We start from the raw sequence: 21,292 nt of genomic DNA on the forward strand, positions 1-21,292 counted from the left end.
ATTTTCTTTTCTGAAAGTTGGTCTTTGGTGTTTATAAAATGTAATCACAAGTTATAAGTGGGTGCTGCTTTTGATCCCCCTCTCTTCTTCTAAGTCTTTTGGACAGCTAAAGTTCATATATCTTGGGAAAGGGCCTGCTGCATTGCAAAAAAAAAAAAAAAAAAAAATCTAAATTGAATGACAATGTGGTTCAAATCATAAGTGGTTCATTTCCTGGCACATGGTTCAAAGAACACAAATGTCCAACACAGTAACTCTAACCTATAATCTTTGAAATGACCAGCCCATAACAATAATTAGCATTCCCTCAACCATTACCACAACCAGAATGTTGACAATTTACCGGGAAAACAGAGGAAATGAAAATGTTTAATCATTCCAAAAACATATGACATTTGAGAAAGGACATTTCATTTAAAAACATGTATATGAAGTGAAAGCTTTAACCTGAAAGGTTACAAAGTGGTTTTCAATTGAATTTTTATACAAAAATAAGTACATTTTCATATTACAGCTATTAGATTATACAATATTCCATGTAGATCAAATAATCTTCCCTGCCAAGAATATCGTTTCCATAAAATTGGCACATTATCAACACCAAAAACCAGTGCCAGGCATAAAACACATTGTTTTTCTAAGTAAAAACAAGCCAGACACTACAGCCACTAACTAATTAAAGGACACAGCACTGTAACATGTTTAGTTTTAGCCTTAAACCTGTTATATATTTCTCCTAAATCTTCATTTGTTGGAAAATTATTAACGGTTGACACGTTGCTGACCCAAAATTTGTGAGGTTTTTGCAAATAAGCAAGGGAACATGCAAAATTTGCCTTCATTAATGTACAGTCATTATGAATGTCCAAGGACTGAAAAAAACAGCTTTTATTTTGACAACTAAATGCCTTTACTAAATACATTCAGTTTATGCTTAGTGCCCCACTACACTTATTTCAAGCTTCATTTTTGGACTGGAATGGTGGATCTGACTTCAAAGCATATAAAATTCATTAATTTGCATTACTTTTGGATTTTCTCTAAGTGAAATGCACTCCAATGTGAAATATTAAACATATACAGTAAGGTGACTTTTACCGAAGTGGGTTCTGCAAAACAGTGTATTTTTGTTCACAGTAGCTCCGTATTACAAATGGAATCAGTTTCACTAATCACAAGATATCTTGTAATGTCATTAAGCTGTAATTTGTGTGTTTTAATGTTTTAATGATGTAATAACCAGTGCATTGAACTCTTATAAGCAGTCAACTAATAATGGTTTGGTGCTTTTTCTTTTGTCTAACAACAAAATGTTTATAATTTGTTCATCATGATCCCCACTTTTCAGCAGCTACAGGAGTTGCAAAGCCTATAATTCAGATTATCTCCATTAAACTTCAGCCTTATTGTATCCTGAGAGTCCTGACTATGTAAAAACATTTTAATTATTCTGTTATTATTGGATACTGATTCAAAACAATAAGAAATAACTCCTGTATAGAACCTGAATGCTGAAGAAAGTAAACACCTCCCCCAGGAAGGGAAGCCAGTCCATCACAACTTACTTCCCCCGTCATACTCATTTAAGACCCATTTTTGCACATACATACATACATAGTACATCTATTTGTGCATTTCAAACACTGTAGCCTTCGCTGCCCACATATTTCCACAACATCCTTCACATTAACACGGGCATTAAAAAAAGTGCCCTGTGGCGATGGTCATAGAAATCATAATACTGTTTCTACCGCGCCAAAAAAAAAAAAAAAACACAGGTAGTGGTGACGACTCTGTGCAGCCAGTAAATACTTCAGGACACAGTTTTACATACAGTATACTGTATTTTCTGGAGTGTGACTCTCAGGCTTTTTATACTCTGGTGACACCTATATGCCGAAAAATATCCGTTCATTATTAATAATAATAATGAATATTTCTATAGGGCTTGCCTTTCCCAGGTAACAACCCAAAAAACAAAAGTATACTAGATCCATGCACAAAAATCCACAATTAAAAAGCTGATTTAAAACAACATCAAATCGACTAATTTTTCCAAAGTTGCGGGTCAGCAATCCACATTGATATGCAGCAAATAACATCAGATATTGACCATTGCACATTTGTTTGTCCATCTTTCCTATGCTTGAAATTATTTCGTTTTGCCTGAGGGCCTCCTGTACACATCCACTGTCAACTTATCTATGTCCATCTGATGATTTTTGTCATCCAAACTGTATCAAATTATATCCAGGATATGGTCTTTTGATTATTTATTTGTCGATTTTGCTTATTTTTTGGAATTTAAAAGACCTTATATTAAGTAACAGCACAAGCTGTGGTGCGCACTGAGTTCCTGCCCATTATTAAACTCATTGCCTGGGAAGTGCTGTGTTAAAAAGTGAATTCCACATTTTGAAAAAAGGTGCAACTCACTCTTTTTTCCTCTTATTCAAGGGTTTTTGTTTTTTGTTTTTTTTTTTTTACACACACACACACATATATATATATATATATACACTCAACAAAAATATAAACGCAACACTTTTGGTTTTGCTCCCATTTTGTATGAGATGAACTCAAAGATCTAAAACTTTTTCCACATACACAGGATCACCATTTCCCTCAAATATTGTTCACAAACCAGTCTAAATCTGTGATAGTGAGCACTTCTCCTTTGCTGAGATAATCCATCCCACCTCACAGGTGTGCCATATCAAGATGCTGATTAGACACCATGACTAGTCCACAGGTGTGCCTTAGATTGTCCACAATAAAAGGCCACTCTGAAAGGTGCAGTTTTGTTTTATTGGGGGGGGATACCAGTCAGTATCTGGTGTGACCACCATTTGCTTCATGCAGTGCAACACATCTCCTTCGCATAGAGTTGATCAGGTTGTCAATTGTGGCCTGTGGAATGTTGGTCCACTCCTCTTCAATGGCTGTGCGAAGTTGCTGGATATTGGCAGGAACTGGTACACGCTGTCGTATACGCCGGTCCAGAGCATCCCAAACATGCTCAATGGGTGACATGTCCGGTGAGTATGCCGGCCATGCAAGAACTGGGACATTTTCAGCTTCCAAGAATTGTGTACAGATCCTTGTAACATGGGGCCGTGCATTATCCTGCTGCAACATGAGGTAATGTTCTTGGATGTATGGCACAACAATGGGCCTCAGGATCTCGTCACGATATCTCTGTGCATTCAAAATGCCATCAATAAAATGCACCTGTGTTCTTCGTCCATAACAGACGCCTGCCCATACCATAACCCCACCGCCACCATGGGCCACTCGATCCACAACATTGACATCAGAAAACCGCTCACCCACACGACGCCACACACGCTGTCTGCCATCTGCCCTGAACAGTGTGAACCGGGATTCATCCGTGAAGAGAACACCTCTCCAACGTGCCAAACACCAGCGAATGTGAGCATTTGCCCACTCAAGTCGGTTACAACGACGAACTGGAGTCAGGTCGAGACCCCGATGAGGACGAAGAGCATGCAGATGAGCTTCCCTGAGACGGTTTCTGACAGTTTGTGCAAACATTCTTTGGTTATGCAAACCGATTGTTCCAGCTGCTGTTCGAGTGGCTGGTCTCAGACGATCTTGGAGGTGAACATGCTGGATGTGGAGGTCCTGGGCTGGTGTGGTTACACGTGGTCTGCGGTTGTGAGGCTGGTTGGATGTACTGCCAAATTCTCTGAAATGCCTTTGGAGACAGCTTATGGTAGAGAAATGAACATTCAATACACGAGCAACAGCTCTGGTTGACATTCCTGCTGTCAGCATGCCAATTGCACGCTCCCTCAAATCTTGCAACATCTGTGGCATTGTGCTGTGTGATAAAACTGCACCTTTCAGAGTGGCCTTTTATTGTGGGCAGTCTAAGGCACACCTGTGCACTAATCATGGTGTCTAATCAGCATCTTGATATGGCACACCTGTGAGGTGGGATGGATTATCTCAGCAAAGGAGAAGTGCTCACTATCACAGATTTAGACTGGTTTGTGAACAATATTTGAGGGAAATGGTGATATTGTGTATGTGGAAAAAGTTTTAGATCTTTGAGTTCATCTCATACAAAATGGGAGCAAAACCAAAAGTGTTGTGTTTATATTTTTGTTGAGTGTATGTATATATATATATATATGGTGGGTAAAATATACTGAACAGCTCTCCATTTTTTTTTAAGTTAATACTTTTTTTAAAGGAGCTATTGACATGAAATTAGTGACTCAAGTAATCCACACATACAAAGAAATAAAACCACAGATGTCCATAAATTAAGTTCTGTGTAATAATGTGAAATGACAGTGAAAAAGTATTGAAGTATTGAAGTATTGAAGTATTGAAGAAAGGTTAGGTGCAAAAAGTCATGGAAAGCCAAGACACCAAGTGAAATCTGTCAGGAATTAGAAAATAATCCTGCCCCTTGTCAGTGTAAATTAATATCAACTGGTTCAGTCCCAAATGATGGCCTATAAAAAGGTGTCTCATTGCCAAGGTGTCACGCAAGAAACAGCTCATAAGTAAAAGCAAAAAGCTCTCAAGATCTTTCCAAAGTTATTGTTGCAAAACATACTGATTGCATTGGTTACAGAAGTGTTTCTAAACTTCTGAATGTTTCAGTGAGCACTGTTGGGGCCATAATGTAGAAGTGAAGAACATCATTTCACCCTAAACCAGGCTCCTTGTACACTTTCTGACAGAGAAGTGAAAATTATCAGAAGAGGTGTGCAAGAGCCAAGGACCACTTTTGGAGAACTTCAGAATGGCCTGGAATTAACAGGTACAATTGTTTAAAAAAAAAAAGGTAATGCACTTAACAGCCATGGCCTGTATGCACGCTCACCACATACTGACAAGACTCCTCTGCAGAAGAAAAAGCATGTTGAAGCTCGTTTAAAGTTTGCTGCACATTTAGACAAGCCTGTGAAATACTGGAAGAATATCGTCTGGTGAGATGAGACCAAAATTGACCTGCTGGGATAGGCTCCACCCCCCTGTGACCCTTGATTGGCGTAAGTCGGTATAGAAAATGAGTGAATAAATGACCTTTTACAGGCAGCATAACCAGGAATCAAACTTGAGTCTACATATTGATAGTCCAACTTCTATCCCACTGATCTAACAAACAGCAAGGACGTATTTATACACATTAATGAAAATGTCTGAAACAAATGTGCTTTTCAGTACAGGCATTACTTTTTGCTACTTCAATTTTGATAGCTGCCAGTGTACCTTTCTGTTTCACATGACGCTAACGGGGATACAATAAAAGGATTGAAGCCAGAGATACAAACATTTGCAGCTTTAGAGGTGAAGTCTGTTTTTTTACTGAAGCTGTGGGACTGTATACCGTAGAACTGCCGCGGCCCATAAATGTAAATCAGCGTGAGTTCTCCGAGAAAGAAATATATGTTCTGCTAACAGTAGAAGCCTCTCTGGATTAGTCTCACTCAAGCAGCGTCTTCCAGCCTCTACTGGTGGCCCTCTGAGATAAATGCCTGAAATTTCAACAAATCTGGTTTTATATCATTTTTCTCCCCCATTGTCGAGCTTTTCAAATGTTTTCTTACAGAAGCTGAATTCTTTGGCTCTCCCTCTTGAGAGAAGCCCCTAAAATTAATGCACCTCAGCCATTTCTGAACAGACTTGGAGGAAAACAAAAGTAGCAGTGGACCTAGTACTAAAACAAATGAACCAGAAAGCTGCACGTGTTTGTGTTGTGCACGTGCATGCACGCGGTCATGTGCAACTGCATTGCAAGATTAGAAATTTGACAAAATAACGTAGAATAAACACTTTTTCTCTCTGCTGAGCAATCCAAAAAAGTGACACCTTTTTTTTTTCTTTTTTTTTTTGCTGCATAACGTAAAACAATATGCTGCATATTTGCAGTGTTTGGCATCTAAGATCTGATCTACTTACTGACACAGTATCTGTAATGGTCTAATCCTGCACAGGGCAAAGTCCAAAACATGCAACACGCTATCACAAACCAGTGCAAATGGACCGCCCACATGCAAGATAAGCAACACAGAGATATTGAACAAATTCTCTCATCTTTGGATTAAATAGCCAGTTCGGCTATTAACAAAACAGGGTACATTTAAGTGTTATTAGGACCATTTATTTTCAAATGGAAACAACAAGCTCAGTAGGTTGATACTGCACCACCCCTTATTTCATTCTGCAGTAAGAGCTTATTTGTGCCCAAACTGAGAGGAGAATATTCTTTTTTTAAGATTGGATAATAACACTGCAAATCTGATAAATTAAATCTTATGCGTAGCCCATTAGATCCGCTGAATTTAACACTGAATAATGGTCATTTAGTTCGGACCCCCACCATCAGCAGAAGTCAGAGAGTGTATAGTTGTTTGAAGCACATTATTTCAAACCACCATAGACTAAATCAAATGATCAAATTAATGTGGTGAATATGTGTTTATATTTTTCCATTGCAAAACACACTTTCAATGCTGGTGTTGCAGGCCGAATGGTCCGCCCCTAAAAATTGGTCCGCCCTGCTTCCACTGTGCATGCGTCATTTTGGAGCTCAACCACTCATCTGAGACTGCGTCTCTTCACCCAAAGCGATCAAATAGCTTAATAGGATTATTAACCATCAGATGATAAAGGTAAAACCTCTTAAATCATTCTAAAGTCAGTTTTAAGCAGAAACAAGGATGTTTTAAGCAGAAACAAGGTGATAATCGGTGACACTTTGAAATGACCGACGTGCAGTGAATGCATCAGCTAGCAACTCATGTAGCCGCGGCGCTCTGATCGCTTCCTCCGTCTTTTATGATGAAATAATACTGAATTTATGTGGAAATGATTGTTGTACAAAAGCTTCACATATCTGCCACTGAAACAGATGATGACTGGAGTGCAGTTTGAAGCAGAAACGAGGTGATAATCCGTGAACCGCGGCTGATGATGCATGCGCAGTGAAGGCAGGGTGCACCGAATTTTAGGGGGGGTGCATTTGGCCGGCAACACCGGAATACAACACAGCCCAATCTGTACCCACTGCAGGCAAATCACTGAGATTATTTGTTGCACAACCAAACATACTATAAGTGGTCATCATCCACTGACCAGCAAACTAAAGGCTGCAAGTGCCAGAACGTTCCTCAGGATCGCAAAAATGTACGGAAGATGAGTGGGGGGGTGGGGGTGGGGGGAGTAGGAGTTGGGGATTAATCTATTGTTTGTGTCAGAAATAACTCAAAAACAATAAATGCTATCATCTTGTAACTCAAGACATTACAGGAGCACATAAAGATGAAGTGATGTGACAGTGGGTAACTTTGCCACCAGATCAATCAAACAACCAACTTTGTTTTAACTTTTAACTAATATCTCAGATGTGTCTGTCACCTTCCGGATACTGCACCCCACCTCCACGTGAGTGTCATTTAACACAGATTAAGCCTGGATCACACAACAAGATTTTCAAATATTCTGTATGTTTCCAGTACCTGAGAGACCACACACACGGAGATTAAAAAAAAAATCATAGATCTAACAGTGATGGTCATACAGTGTGTGGTGTGCAGCCACACCGTAATGATAACACACGAACATTCCCAGGTCAGACGAGAAATCTCACAAAATCTCTCGAGATTAAACATGACTTTGGGGTAAACAAACATGGTGGATAAGGAAGATGCAACGGAGATAGTTTGTAGACTATTTCTAACAGAGAAAAAAATACAAAAAGAAAAGGCGTTGGTTAAAGGAGTGGAGACAGAGCAACCACCGGACTTTCTGGTGCGCTATAACGGCCGGATTGATTTTGGATTCCGCTCCATGCGTCCTTCACCTCACTTTCTGATTGGCTACATGTTACATTCCGCAGACTGCGTGTCCGTTTGTGATCGGGGGACACCACACACGCTGGGATATTGAGCCAAGACAATCCAACATGTTGAATATCCCCAATTTGCAGTCTGAGCGGTCCCGACGTCCTTCCGAGCAGACTAGAGTGCTCCAAACACGCCACACACATGGCAGGGATATTTGATAAGATTATCTTTAGCTCCATCATGATAACCAGGCCGTCCTTATGATTGTCGGAAGAGGAAGATCGGGTCCGATATCGGCATAATTATCTTAGCAACCACAGGGAGAAAGTTGATGTCCACCGCTTGACTGAATGCGATTTGAGTTATACAACAAAACTGGGATTAAAGAATGGACACAAGTTCTTAAGGATCATACCAAAACTTTCCATCAGTACTACAAATTACTGATGGAAAACTGGAAATACTGTTCTGTGATGTTTCAAAAACTATGCAACAGCCATTTCAGAACAATTTTCTGGAGTCTGTATCAAACGGAAAACCTCACATGCTGCCATCTGCAAAACAGTGACACCTGCTGGACAGCCCAGGAATGTGAATCAAATTCATATTTCAAAGCTACAGTCAGTGCAGAGTTTGCATGCACACTAACCCATGTGCTGCAGATTTACACAAACACATCTATATATATATATATATATATATATATATATATATTTTAAACAGAAACAAATATAGTAAACATTCAGAAAAAAAATGTAATATTTAAATTTATTTGACTTGATCTGGAATTATAGCCAGTCAGTTCTTAAAGTGGTACTCTCATTAAATCAACAATATCGGTAAAGAAAATCTATTGGCAACAAAAAAATAAATCAAAGTGATTTTTCAGAGACCTGAAGCACGTGGCCTGCTGTAGTCTCCATGTGGGGTCACATCCCCTCCGTCGGGCCATAAACACCTGCCGTACAGTAGCTATGCTGCTGTCATTAATCCACAGCTGGACATCTTTAATCTGGCCACTGTTGTTGTCTCACTTGTTGAGCACAAACAAAGTCACACGGAGGCTGCCTGATGCCATTAGCTGGAAATTGCCAAGAACAGTGTGAATACCCAGTTGAAACCATGTGGTTTCAAACCTTCTCTTTCACTGTGTTTTTGGAATCACTTCCAGCTGCTCCACAGCCACTAATGGCACCATGGGCCCACAACGCTGTTTTAACACTGGCCAAGTCTCAGCTCCCTCCTGCCTGCTGGAAGCTGAATAGGTTTTCAACTACTGTCGAACAAATGATTTTAGCCCAAGTTATGAGCAATAAAAAGACATCCTGCTGTGTGTCCTGAAAGCTCTGTTATGTGCAGAAGAGCAGATAATACAGTATATCAACAATGATGGAAGTGCTTTCTTTTCAACTTGAGAAATGTCTACAGTTTAAAGAATAGTGCAACTGCAACCACTTGATTTCTTCGGTAAGTCATTAATTTGGAGTGGAGTTGGTGCTTCGCCTTTGGCCTGGAGCTGCCTCCCCATGCCTTTGTGTAGTTGGGGGGTGGGGGTGTCTAGAGGCATGTGGGCCTTCGGGGTGGATGAGTCTGGTTACCCCTATGTCGACCTGAGTTTGATTCCTGGTCATGCTTCCTGTCCGTATCCTTGGACAAGACACTTCATTTGAATTGTCTCAGCTCACCCAGCTGTAAATGGGTACTGGCCTTGCTTTGGGAAGCAATCGAAATGGATTGGTGTCGCAAGAAAAGTTTTTTCACACTACAGAATCCAGAGATAAGCACTGGTGCCATTGGTCCACAGGAGTACTACGTCTTCTTCACTTATTGTAGTTTATTGACTTTGCTCCTTGCAAGTACACACAGCATTGCCTGATGCCACATAAAAATGTTTATACAACGTTTATATAATATTTTGCAGTGCAGTCGGAAGAAAATAGAAATCAGTGGTTGCTGCCTCGTGGGCTGCCTACTGGTTGTTTATGCAAGGTAACAAGTTTAACAACCCTCATTTTTAGAAAGTGGAGGATCATACATGTTGCTTATCAAAAGAGAAGGCAAGGAAACATGAGTTCCCATCGCCAAAGAAGCAAAAATACAAAGGGAAACAGCATAATGCATTCTGCAGCCTGACCACAAGGCATCATGGTTAGGTCAACAACACAGTTACTCGTTTTTACCCCGTTCTCCATCAGAGGGCCCAGGGCTCTCCACGAGAAATTCTGCCTGAAGAGTGGAAGGGCACGATGCACGAGCATGGCCAGTATCACGTACATCCAAATAAAAAATATCACAAATAGCTCACCTGATTATGTCCATTTTTGTCCTTTTCCAATTCATTAAATGTATTTCATGTAATTTAATTAAATTTAAGGTGGGTCTGTAACCAACTTTCTTAAAAAAAGGGGTGGCTGATGATTGGCCTCGGCCCCTCCAATGGACAAATACAGTATTTCCAAATACAATATCAAAACACAAAAGACATGCTTCATTGAATCAAAGTGATCAAGCCAACATTGCTTGACTGCCACGGTACAAATTCCTGGCGAGGGATGCTTGGTGCATGAGCATGCTTTGCTTGTAATTTAATGGTTTAACTCGTCTCTGTCTTAGAAGGTGTTTCCCATCAGTTTGGTTACTGCACACGTTCACAGCAAATAGTCATTACAGAAACATAGCAATATCACCAATAGCTGCACCATTTAAGACCCCAGTCTGAATGGGGTCTTAAGGTTCGAGAAAATACGGTTTGATGACTTGAACCTGTTGCCAGCTCCCATTAACACCCATAAATTTCCTTTGCAGCAATTGGTGGAAAAGACGGTTTTTCGCTGTAGTGACTAGAGAGCACTCAGAGGCTTGATTACTAACCAGATTTAAGTAACTATAAGGTTGTTTATTAGAGCTCCAATATGCACTGTTCATTTGTATTTTGGCAGTTAGCAGCTGTAATTCAAGTCCATGTATAAACAAGAGGAATCTGAGATTTCTGATGTCTAGCAACGGTTGACGAGGACCCAAAATAAAAGATATGTGATTCACATCATGACCTTGGACTTTACTTGGATCCAGATTCCACAACACAATGTAATAATGACATACTGATGCAGAAAGGTACGACTAAGATGTTGCAATCTTCTTCTTTGTCTTTCGGCTGTTCCCGTTAGGGGTCGCCACAGCAGATCAATCGTTTCCATCTCACCCTGTCCTCTGTATCTTCCTCTGTCACACCAACCACCTGCATGTCCTCTCTCAGCACATCCATGAACCTCCTCTTTGGTCTCCCTCTTCTCCTCCTGCCTGGTGGATCCATCCTCAGCATCCTTCTCCCTATATACCCTGGGTCCCTCCTCTGCACATGTCCAAACCATCTCAATGTCACCTCTCTGACTTTGTCTCCAAACCGTCCCACCTGAGCTGTCCCTCTGATATGTTCATTCCTAATCTTGTCCATTCTTGTCACTCCCAAAGAGAATCTCAACATCTTCAGCTCTGCCACCTCCAGCTCAGCCTCCTGTCTTTTTGTTAGTGCCACTGTCTCTAAACCATACAACATAGCTGGTCTCACTACTGTTTTGTAAACTTTCCCCTTCACTCTTGCTGATATTCTGCAGTCACAAATCACTCCTGCCACCTTTCTCCACCCACTCCACCCTGCCTGCACTCTCTTCTTCACCTCTCTACCACACTCTCCATTACTTTGAACAGTTGACCCCAAATATTTAAACTCATCTACTTTCACCACTTCTACTCCTTGTAACTGCACTATTCCACTGGGCTCCCTCTCATTCACACACATGTACTCAGTCTTGCTTCTACTGACTTTCATTCCCCTTCTCTCCAAAGCATATCTCCACTTCTCCAGACTAGACTCAACTTGCTCTCTACTCTCACTACAGATCACAGTGTCATCTGCAAACATCATAGCCCATGGGGACTCCTGTCTGATCTCATCCGTCAACCTGTCAATCACCACTGCAAACAAGAAAGGACTCAGAGCTGATCCTTGGTGTAATCCCACCTCCACCTTGAATGAGTCTATCATTCCGACTGCGCATCTCACTGCTGTCACACTATTCTTGTACATGTCCTGCACTACCCTAACATACTTCTCTGCCACTCCAGACTTCCTCATACAATACCACAACTCTTCTCTTGGCACCCTATCATAAGCTTTTTCTAAGTCCACAAACACACAATGTAACTCTTTCTGTCCTTCTCTGTACTTTTCCAACAGTATTCTCAGAGCAAACATTGCATCGTAGTGCTCTTTCTCGGCATGAAACCATATTGCTGCTCACAGATCTTCACCTGTTTCTAAGCCTAGCTTCTACTACTCTTTCCCATAACTTCAAGTTGTGGCTGATCAGCTTTATGCCTCTGTAGTTACTGCGGCTCTGCACATCACCCTTGTTCTTGAAAATAGGCACCAGCACACTTCGTCTCTACTCCTCAGGCATCCTCTCACTTTCCAAGATTTTATTAAACAATCTGGTTAGAAACTCTACTGCCATCTCTCCTAGACATTTCCATGCCTCCACTGGAATGTCATCTGGACCAGCTGCCTTTCCACTCTTCATCCTCTTCATAGCAGCCCTCACTTCTTCCTTGCTAATCTCTTGTACTTCCTGATTTACTCTCACCACATCATCCAGCCTTTTCTCTCTCTCTTATTTTCTTTATTCATCAGCTCTTCAAAATATTCCCTCCACCTTCTCAGCACACACTCCTCACTTGTCAGCACATTACCATGTGCATCTTTTACCACCCTAACCTGCTGCACATCCTTTCCAGCTCTGTCCCTTTGTCTGGCCAATCGGTACAAGTCCTTATATTTAATTCACAAGCTGAAACAAAATAGTGTCTTCCTGATTTCAGCTTTATATTTGGATGTTGTATCTGTGAAGTAGTTTTTGTGTAATCCTCAAAATCCAACAAAGTGAAGTGTACAAATTGAAATCCTGATCCAGAATCCGGATCACCTCCAAAGTTCAGTGGAGTCTTCCATGGTCTAATATCTATCGGTCGTGCAAATTTGCTGAGAATCCATGAAGTAGGTTTTTTGACATAATCTTTCAGTCTTTCTTGGCCTAATATCTATCTGTGGTGCCAATTCTTTGTCAAAATCTGTGCAGTAGTTTAGCCATAATCCTGCTAAACTAAGAATGGCAAATAAATAAATGATGATTTTATTATGTCCTTGGCGGATGCAAAAAGGTTGTGGTGTCGTGAGGAAGGTTAAAGCCTCAGTGTGGGTTTGAGAGGTGGTCGCAATAACCATTTTGCAAAATGAACACATACCAAATGCAAATACACATGAAAGATCGAAATAAACAGAGTGGGTAAGATTTAAATGCACATCCTGACAGGAACATTTACACTCTGCTCGTGTTTATTTTGAAGGGCTCGTGGTCTGTTAAAGGGCATCAGTGACATCAACTTACAGTGACGGCTCTCCCTGATAACCTCTGACCCCACCGTGCCCTCAGTTATTGAATCAGCAGAGGTTTTGTAGAGAACCTAGGAGATAACTTGCCTTCAATTAGATTAGAAGTTTCTGGGATTAACATGATTGCATGATCACAACGTCAACAACATCACCACTTATAGATTTTTGCATAATAGTTATGGTATTAAAATTCATTGACTTGGAAATAAAGATTTATTTATTCCCAGATTTGTGTCAAGAAAAATGATGATTTGTTCAGTTACTTGTGGGTTCTGAAATAGCTGTAATTCTGCAATAGTTAATGAGATATTTTTGTTAATAAACCCCTTGAATTAAAGTTGAAAGTCGACTCTACAGGCACAACATGATTGTTTAATTTCAACTCCATTATGATGGTGTATGGAAGTAAAATTACAAAAATGATGTCACTGCCCAAATACTTATGGAGCTGACTATATATGTTTATCATGAACTGACAAATTACAAACTGCCTATCTTGTGATCTTTAGTATCCTTATCATTATCTTAGCTAATTATAGGCCAATCTCCAACCTTTCTTTTCTGTCAAAAATTCTTGAAAGGGTAGTTGTAAAACAGCTAACTGATCATCTGCAGAGGAATGGTCTATTTGAAGAGTTTCAGTCAGGTTTTAGAATTCATCATAGTACAGAAACAGCATTAGTGAAGGTTACAAATGATCTTCTTATGGCCTCAGACAGTGGACTCATCTCTGTGCTTGTTCTGTTAGACCTCAGTGCTGCTTTTGATACTGTTGACCATAAAATTTTATTACAGAGATTAGAGCATGCCATAGGTATTAAAGGCACTGCGCTGCGGTGGTTTGATTCATATTTATCTAATAGATTACAATTTGTTCATGTAAATGAGGAATCTTCTTCACAGACTAAGGTTAATTATGGAGTTCCACAAGGTTCTGTGCTAGGACCAATTTTATTCACTTTATACATGCTTCCCTTAGGCAGTATTATTAGACGGCATTGCTTAAATTTTCATTGTTACGCAGATGATACCCAGCTTTATCTATCCATGAAGCCAGAGGACACACACCAATTAGCTAAACTGCAGGATTGTCTTACAGACATAAAGACATGGATGACCTCTAATTTCCTGCTTTTAAACTCAGACAAAACTGAAGTTATTGTACTTGGCCCCACAAATCTTAGAAACATGGTGTCTAACCAGATCCTTACTCTGGATGGCATTATCCTGACCTCTAGTAATACTGTGAGAAATCTTGGAGTCATTTTTGATAGGATATGTCATTCAATGCGCATATTAAACAAATATGTAGGACTGCTTTTTTGCATTTACGCAATATCTCTAAAATTAGAAAGGTCTTGTCTCAGAGTGATGCTGAAAAACTAATTCATGCATTTATTTCCTCTAGGCTGGACTATTGTAATTCATTATTATCAGGTTGTCCTAAAAGATCCCTGAAAACCCTTCAGTTAATTCAAAATGCTGCAGCTAGAGTACTAACGGGGACTAGAAGGAGAGAGCATATCTCACCCATATTGGCCTCTCTTCATTGGCTTCCTGTTAATTCTAGAATAGAATTTAAAATTCTTCTTGTTACTTATAAGGTTTTGAATAATCAGGTCCCATCTTATCTTAGGGACCTCATAGGGACCTGTTTCATTGGTTGACTGGGTCTTCGGAGTGAGATTGCATCAGAATTTTGGCTCTCTGTTGGGACTGTTTACACAGAGACTGCTACCTGCTGCTTTGGACTTGAACTAACAGTCTTTTTCAAGACTTTTTTTACTTTTTTACTGTGCTCCAACGCCTAAGGAAGACCTCTAACGGTCGAAACATCGCGACGGAGCACTTTTATCAGCTAACTTTCATTAGCGTTGGCAAGCTAACTAGCTTGCTAACGCTTTCGTTTTTATTTTTTTATTTATTTTTTTAATTTTTATTTTATTTTAGCACCGTTGTTGTGCGTTCCCTGTGCTGCTTCATGGCCTGTTTGGTGCCTTGATTGGGGCACTCCTTCTGCTGAATCACCTCTGGATTATTTGCACATTATTCACTTTGTGTGTTTTTGGGAATCCGCTAGCTTAGTGCAGCTACTAGCTCTTACCCGGTTTAGCATGGCGGCTTCTCCTGTTTCTCCCGTACTTTTTTGCTCTGGGTGTGAAATGTTTAGTTATTCCTCGGCCTCCTTTAGCAGTAACGGTACTTGTAATAAGTGCAGCTTATTCGTAGCTTTGGAGGCCAGGCTGGGCGAATTGGAGGCTCGGCTCCGCACCGTGGAAAATTCTACAGCTAGCCAGGCCCCTGTAGTCGGTGCGGACCAAGGTAGCTTAGCCGCCGTTAGTTCCCCCCTGGCAGATCCCGGGCAGTCGGGAAAGCAGGCAGACTGGGTGACTGTGAGGAGGAAGCGTAGCCCTAAACAGAAGCCCCGTGTACACCGTCAACCCGTTCACATCTCTAACCGTTTTTCCCCACTCGACGACACACCCGCCGAGGATCAAACTCTGGTTATTGGCGACTCTGTTTTGAGAAATGTGAAGTTAGCGACACCAGCAACCATTGTCAATTGTCTTCCGGGGGCCAGAGCAGGCGACATCGAAGGACATTTGAAATTGCTGGCTAAGGCTAAGCGTAAATTTGGTAAGATTGTAATTCACGTCAGCAGTAATGACACTCGGTTACGCCAATCGGAGGTCACTAAAATTAACATTAAATCGGTGTGTAACTTTGCAAAAACAATGTCAGACTCTGTTGTTTTCTCTGGGCCCCTCCCCAATCAGACCGGGAGTGACATGTTTAGCCGCATGTTCTCCTTGAATTGCTGGCTGTCTGAGTGGTGTCCAAAAAATGAGGTGGGCTTCATTGATAATTGGCAAAGCTTCTGGGGAAAACCTGGTCTTGTTAGGAGAGACGGCATCCATCCCACTTTAGAGGGAGCAGCTCTCATTTCTAGAAATCTGGCCAATTTTTTTTGGATCCTCCAAACTGTGACTGTCTAGCGTTGGGACCAGGAAGCAGAGCTGTGGTCTTATACACCTCTCTGCAGCTTCTCTCCCCCTGCCATCCCCTCATTACCCCATCCCCGTAGAGACGGTGCCTGCTCCCAGACCACCAATAACCAGCAAAAATCTATTTAAGCATAAAAATTCAAAAAGAAAAAATAATATAGCACCTTCAGCTGCACCACAGACTAAAACAGTTAAATGTGGTCTATTAAACATTAGGTCTCTCTCTTCTAAGTCCCTGTTGGTAAATGATATAATAATTGATCAACGTATTGATTTATTCTGCCTAACAGAAACCTGGTTACAGCAGGATGAATATGTTAGTTTAAATGAGTCAACACCCCCGAGTCACACTAACTGTCAGAATGCTCGTAGCACGGGCCGAGGCGGAGGATTATCAGCAATCTTCCATTCCAGCCTATTAATTAATCAAAAACCTAGACAGAGCTTTAATTCATTTGAAAGCTTGTCTCTTAGTCTTGTCCATCCAAATTGGAAGTCCCAAAAACCAGTTTTATTTGTTATTATCTATCGTCCACCTGGTCGTTACTGTGAGTTTCTCTGTGAATTTTCAGACCTTTTGTCTGACTTAGTGCTTAGCACAGATAAGATAATTATAGTGGGCGATTTTAACATCCACACAGATGCTGAGAATGACAGCCTCAACACTGCATTTAATCTATTATTAGACTCTATCGGCTTTGCTCAAAAAGTAAATGAGTCCACCCACCACTTTAATCATATTTTAGATCTTGTTCTGACTTATGGTATGGAAATAGAAGACTTAACAGTATTCCCTGAAAACTCCCTTCTGTCTGATCATTTTTTAATAACATTTACATTTACCCTGTTGGACTACCCTGCAGTGGGGAATAAGTTTCATTACACTAGAAGTCTTTCAGAAAGCGCTGTAACTAGGTTTAAGGATATGATTCCTTCTTTATGTTCTCTAATGTCATATACCAACACAGAGCAGAGTAGCTACCTAAACTCTGTAAGGGAGTTAGAGTATCTCGTCACTAGTTTTACATCCTCATTGAAGACAACTTTGGATGCTGTAGCTCCTCTGAAAAAGAGAGCTTTAAATCAGAAGTGTCTGACTCCGTGGTATAACTCACAAACTCGTAGCTTAAAGCAGATAACCCGTAAGTTGGAGAGGAAATGGCGTCTCACTAATTTAGAAGATCTTCACTTAGCCTGGAAAAAGAGTTTGTTGCTCTATAAAAAAGCCCTCCGTAAAGCTAGGACATCTTTCTACTCATCACTAATTGAAGAAAATAAGAACAACCCCAGGTTTCTTTTCAGCACTGTAGCCAGGCTGACAAAGAGTCAGAGCTCTATTGAGCTGAGTATTCCATTAACTTTAACTAGTAATGACTTCATGACTTTCTTTGCTAACAAAATTTTGACTATTAGAGAAAAAATTACTCATAACCATCCCAAAGATGTATCGTTATCTTTGGCTGCTTTCAGTGATGCCGGTATTTGGTTAGACTCTTTCTCTCTGATTGTTCTGTCTGAGTTATTTTCATTAGTTACTTCATCCAAACCATCAACATGTTTATTAGACCCCATTCCTGCCAGGCTGCTCAAGGAAGTCCTACCATTATTTAATGCTTCAATCTTAAATATGATCAATCTATCTTTGTTAGTTGGTTATGTACCACAGGCCTTTAAGGTGGCAGTAATTAAACCATTACTTAAAAAGCCATCACTTGACCCAGCTATCTTAGCTAATTATAGGCCAATCTCCAACCTTCCTTTTCTCTCAAAGATTCTTGAGAGGGTAGTTGTAAAACAGCTAACTGATCACCTGCAGAGGAATGGTCTATTTGAAGAGTTTCAGTCAGGTTTTAGAATTCATCATAGTACAGAAACAGCATTAGTGAAGGTTACAAATGATCTTCTTATGGCTTCGGACAGTGGACTTATCTCTGTGCTTGTTCTGTTGGACCTCAGTGCTGCTTTTGATACTGTTGACCATAAAATTTTATTACAGAGATTAGAGCATGTCATAGGTATTAAGGGCACTGCGCTGTGGTGGTTTGAATCATATTTGTCTAATAGATTACAGTTTGTTCATGTAAATGGGGAATCTTCTTCACAGACTGAAGTTAATTATGGAGTTCCACAAGGTTCTGTGCTAGGACCAATTTTGTTCACTTTGTACATGCTTCCCTTGGGCAGTATTATTAGACGGTATTGCTTAAATTTTCATTGTTACGCAGATGATACCCAGCTTTATCTATCCATGAAGCCAGAGGATACACACCAATTAGCTAAACTGCAGGATTGTCTTACAGACATAAAGACATGGATGACCTCTAATTTCCTGCTTTTAAACTCAGATAAAACTGAAGTTATTGTACTTGGCCCCACAAATCTTAGAAGCATGGTGTCTAACCAGATCGTTACTCTGGATGGCATTTCCCTGATCTCTAGTAATACTGTGAGAAATCTTGGAGTCATTTTTGATCAGGATATGTCATTCAAAGCGCATATTAAACAAATATGTAGGACTGCCTTTTTGCATTTACGCAATATCTCTAAAATTAGAAAGGTCTTGTCTCAGAGTGATGCTGAAAAACTAATTCATGCATTTATTTCCTCTAGGCTGGACTATTGTAATTCATTATTATCAGGTGTCCTAAAAGTTCCCTAAAAAGCCTTCAGTTGGTTCAGAATGCTGCAGCTAGAGTACTGACGGGGACTAGCAGGAGAGAGCATATCTCACCCGTGTTGGCCTCTCTTCATTGGCTTCCTGTTAATTCTAGAATAGAATTTAAAATTCTTCTTCTTACTTATAAGGTTTTGAATAATCAGGTCCCATCTTATCTTAGGGACCTCGTAGTACCATATTACCCCATTAGAGCGCTTCGCTCTCAGACTGCGGGCTTACTTGTGGTTCCTAGGGTTTGTAAGAGTAGAATGGGAGGCAGAGCCTTCAGCTTTCAGGCTCCTCTCCTGTGGAACCAGCTCCCAATTCAGATCAGGGAGACAGATACCCTCTCTACTTTTAAGATTAGGCTTAAAACTTTCCTTTTCGCTAAGGCTTATAGTTAGGGCTGGATCGGGTGACCCTGGACCATCCCTTGGTTATGTTGCTTTAGACGTAGACTGTGGGGGGTTCCCATGATGCACTGTTTCTTTCTCTTTTTGCTCCGTATGCATCACTCTGCATTTAATCATTAGTGATCGATCTCTGCCCCCCTTCTCGGCATGTCTTTTTCCTGGTTCTTTCCCTCAGCCCCAACCAGTCTCAGCAGAAGACTGCCCCTCCCTGAGCCTGGTTCTGCTGGAGGTTTCTTCCTGTTAAAAGGGAGTTTTTCCTTCCCACTGTGGCCAAGTGCTTGCTCATAGGGGGTCGTTTTGACCGTTGGGGTTTTTCATAATTATTGTATGGCCTTGCCTTACAATGTGGAGCGCCTTGGGGCAACTGTTTGTTGTGATTTGGCGCTATATAAGAAAAAAGTTGATTGATTGATTGATCATAGTACCATATCACCCCAATAGAGCGCTTCGCTCTCAGACTGCAGGCTTACTTGTAGTTCCTAGGGTTTGTAAGAGTAGAATGGGAGGCAGAGCCTTCAGCTTTCAGGCTCCTCTCCTGTGGGCTCGTTGGGCTTTTTACGTAATTATTGTATGGCCTTGCCTTACAATATAAAGCGCCTTGGGGCAACTGTTTGTTGTGATTTGGCGCTATATAAATAAAATTGATTGATTGATTGATTATCAACAGCTATATAGTAAATAGAATTTTTAAATGATTATATTTTACAAAGTATAAATTGCAGGGTCTTTTTTACTAGTTTGGGAATTCGTTATTAAAATAAGAATTGTAATGATATTTATAGGACGTCCTCATGAATCAAGGAACAAAACAAATTATAATAAAAAAAGAATAAATGCCAAATATAAAGAACAGTATAAAAAAAAAAAATCCTAAATTAAAGAACTGATAATACAACAGTGCAAGTTATACTCCAGAAAATACAGTAATTAAGCTTTCTAAAAATTGTTTCTTCTACTTAGTTAAAAATTGTTCAGAATTAATGCTGTGTTGTTGTAAAGCATTTTCTAATGGTTGCTTGAAGGTTTGTTTATCTGAACTCAACACCACGTTTTTCCAAACCTTAACATTGTGTAACTTAATTATACTGGTTTCTTGAATTGTATGATTACTTACAACGTATATGTCTGCTGTTAGAATAAATAAATGCAGGGACTATTTACCACAACATCTGTACTAAACAAACCTATCGGAACCATCTTTGAATATTGGTAAAGGGTTGTCATAACTAGTAAATTAATAAGAAATACACCAAGATGACCAGACTTTTTGTCGACTAATGATGAGTAAAAAAAATTAGATAAAAAAAAGTAGGTTATATTGCGACACACTACAGATTTATGTAACCCCTGGGATGGGTGCCCTATTGGCTCTTACAGATTACTTACTTCCAACATTAATTTTGGAAGAAAAGGGATTTCTTTCATACAAAGCAGTTGCCAAAGCCGAGTACAGCACTCAAAGACTCGATTGCTCACATTTTACGACAACTAGGATGGTCAAAAACGAGAATTTGTCATTTATCTGGCCCTTCATAGTTTGCACGTCGGGTTTGCATTTCTACACAGATCTTTCACTATTTTCACTCCAACAAACGTGAATGTAAGCAGAATATCTGCATTATACTCTACACAGAAATATGCAGGCTTTTGTAGTTCCAGTCATGATTACTTTGTGAAATCGGTGTGTATAATTGCAACCTGCAAGAACAAAGCTGCAGAAATACGTCATCCAAAGGTGCATTCATGTGTTCATGTGCTAATGAACCATGTTGGCCAATTACTGCTCGTGCCTTTTTGGTGTGTCTGTAGAACAGGGGCAGGGCACATCTGGTGTCAATACATCTTAATAACTTATTGTAATTCACCTTTTCCTGGACTGAACATGCCGGGACAGAGGCCCATTTAACAACTTGTCAAGTGTCCTAAGTCTACTTTAAATGGAG

This window comes from Thalassophryne amazonica, chromosome 16 (genome assembly GCF_902500255.1).
Source record: "Thalassophryne amazonica chromosome 16, fThaAma1.1, whole genome shotgun sequence".
In the NCBI taxonomy this organism is placed as follows: domain Eukaryota; kingdom Metazoa; phylum Chordata; class Actinopteri; order Batrachoidiformes; family Batrachoididae; genus Thalassophryne; species Thalassophryne amazonica.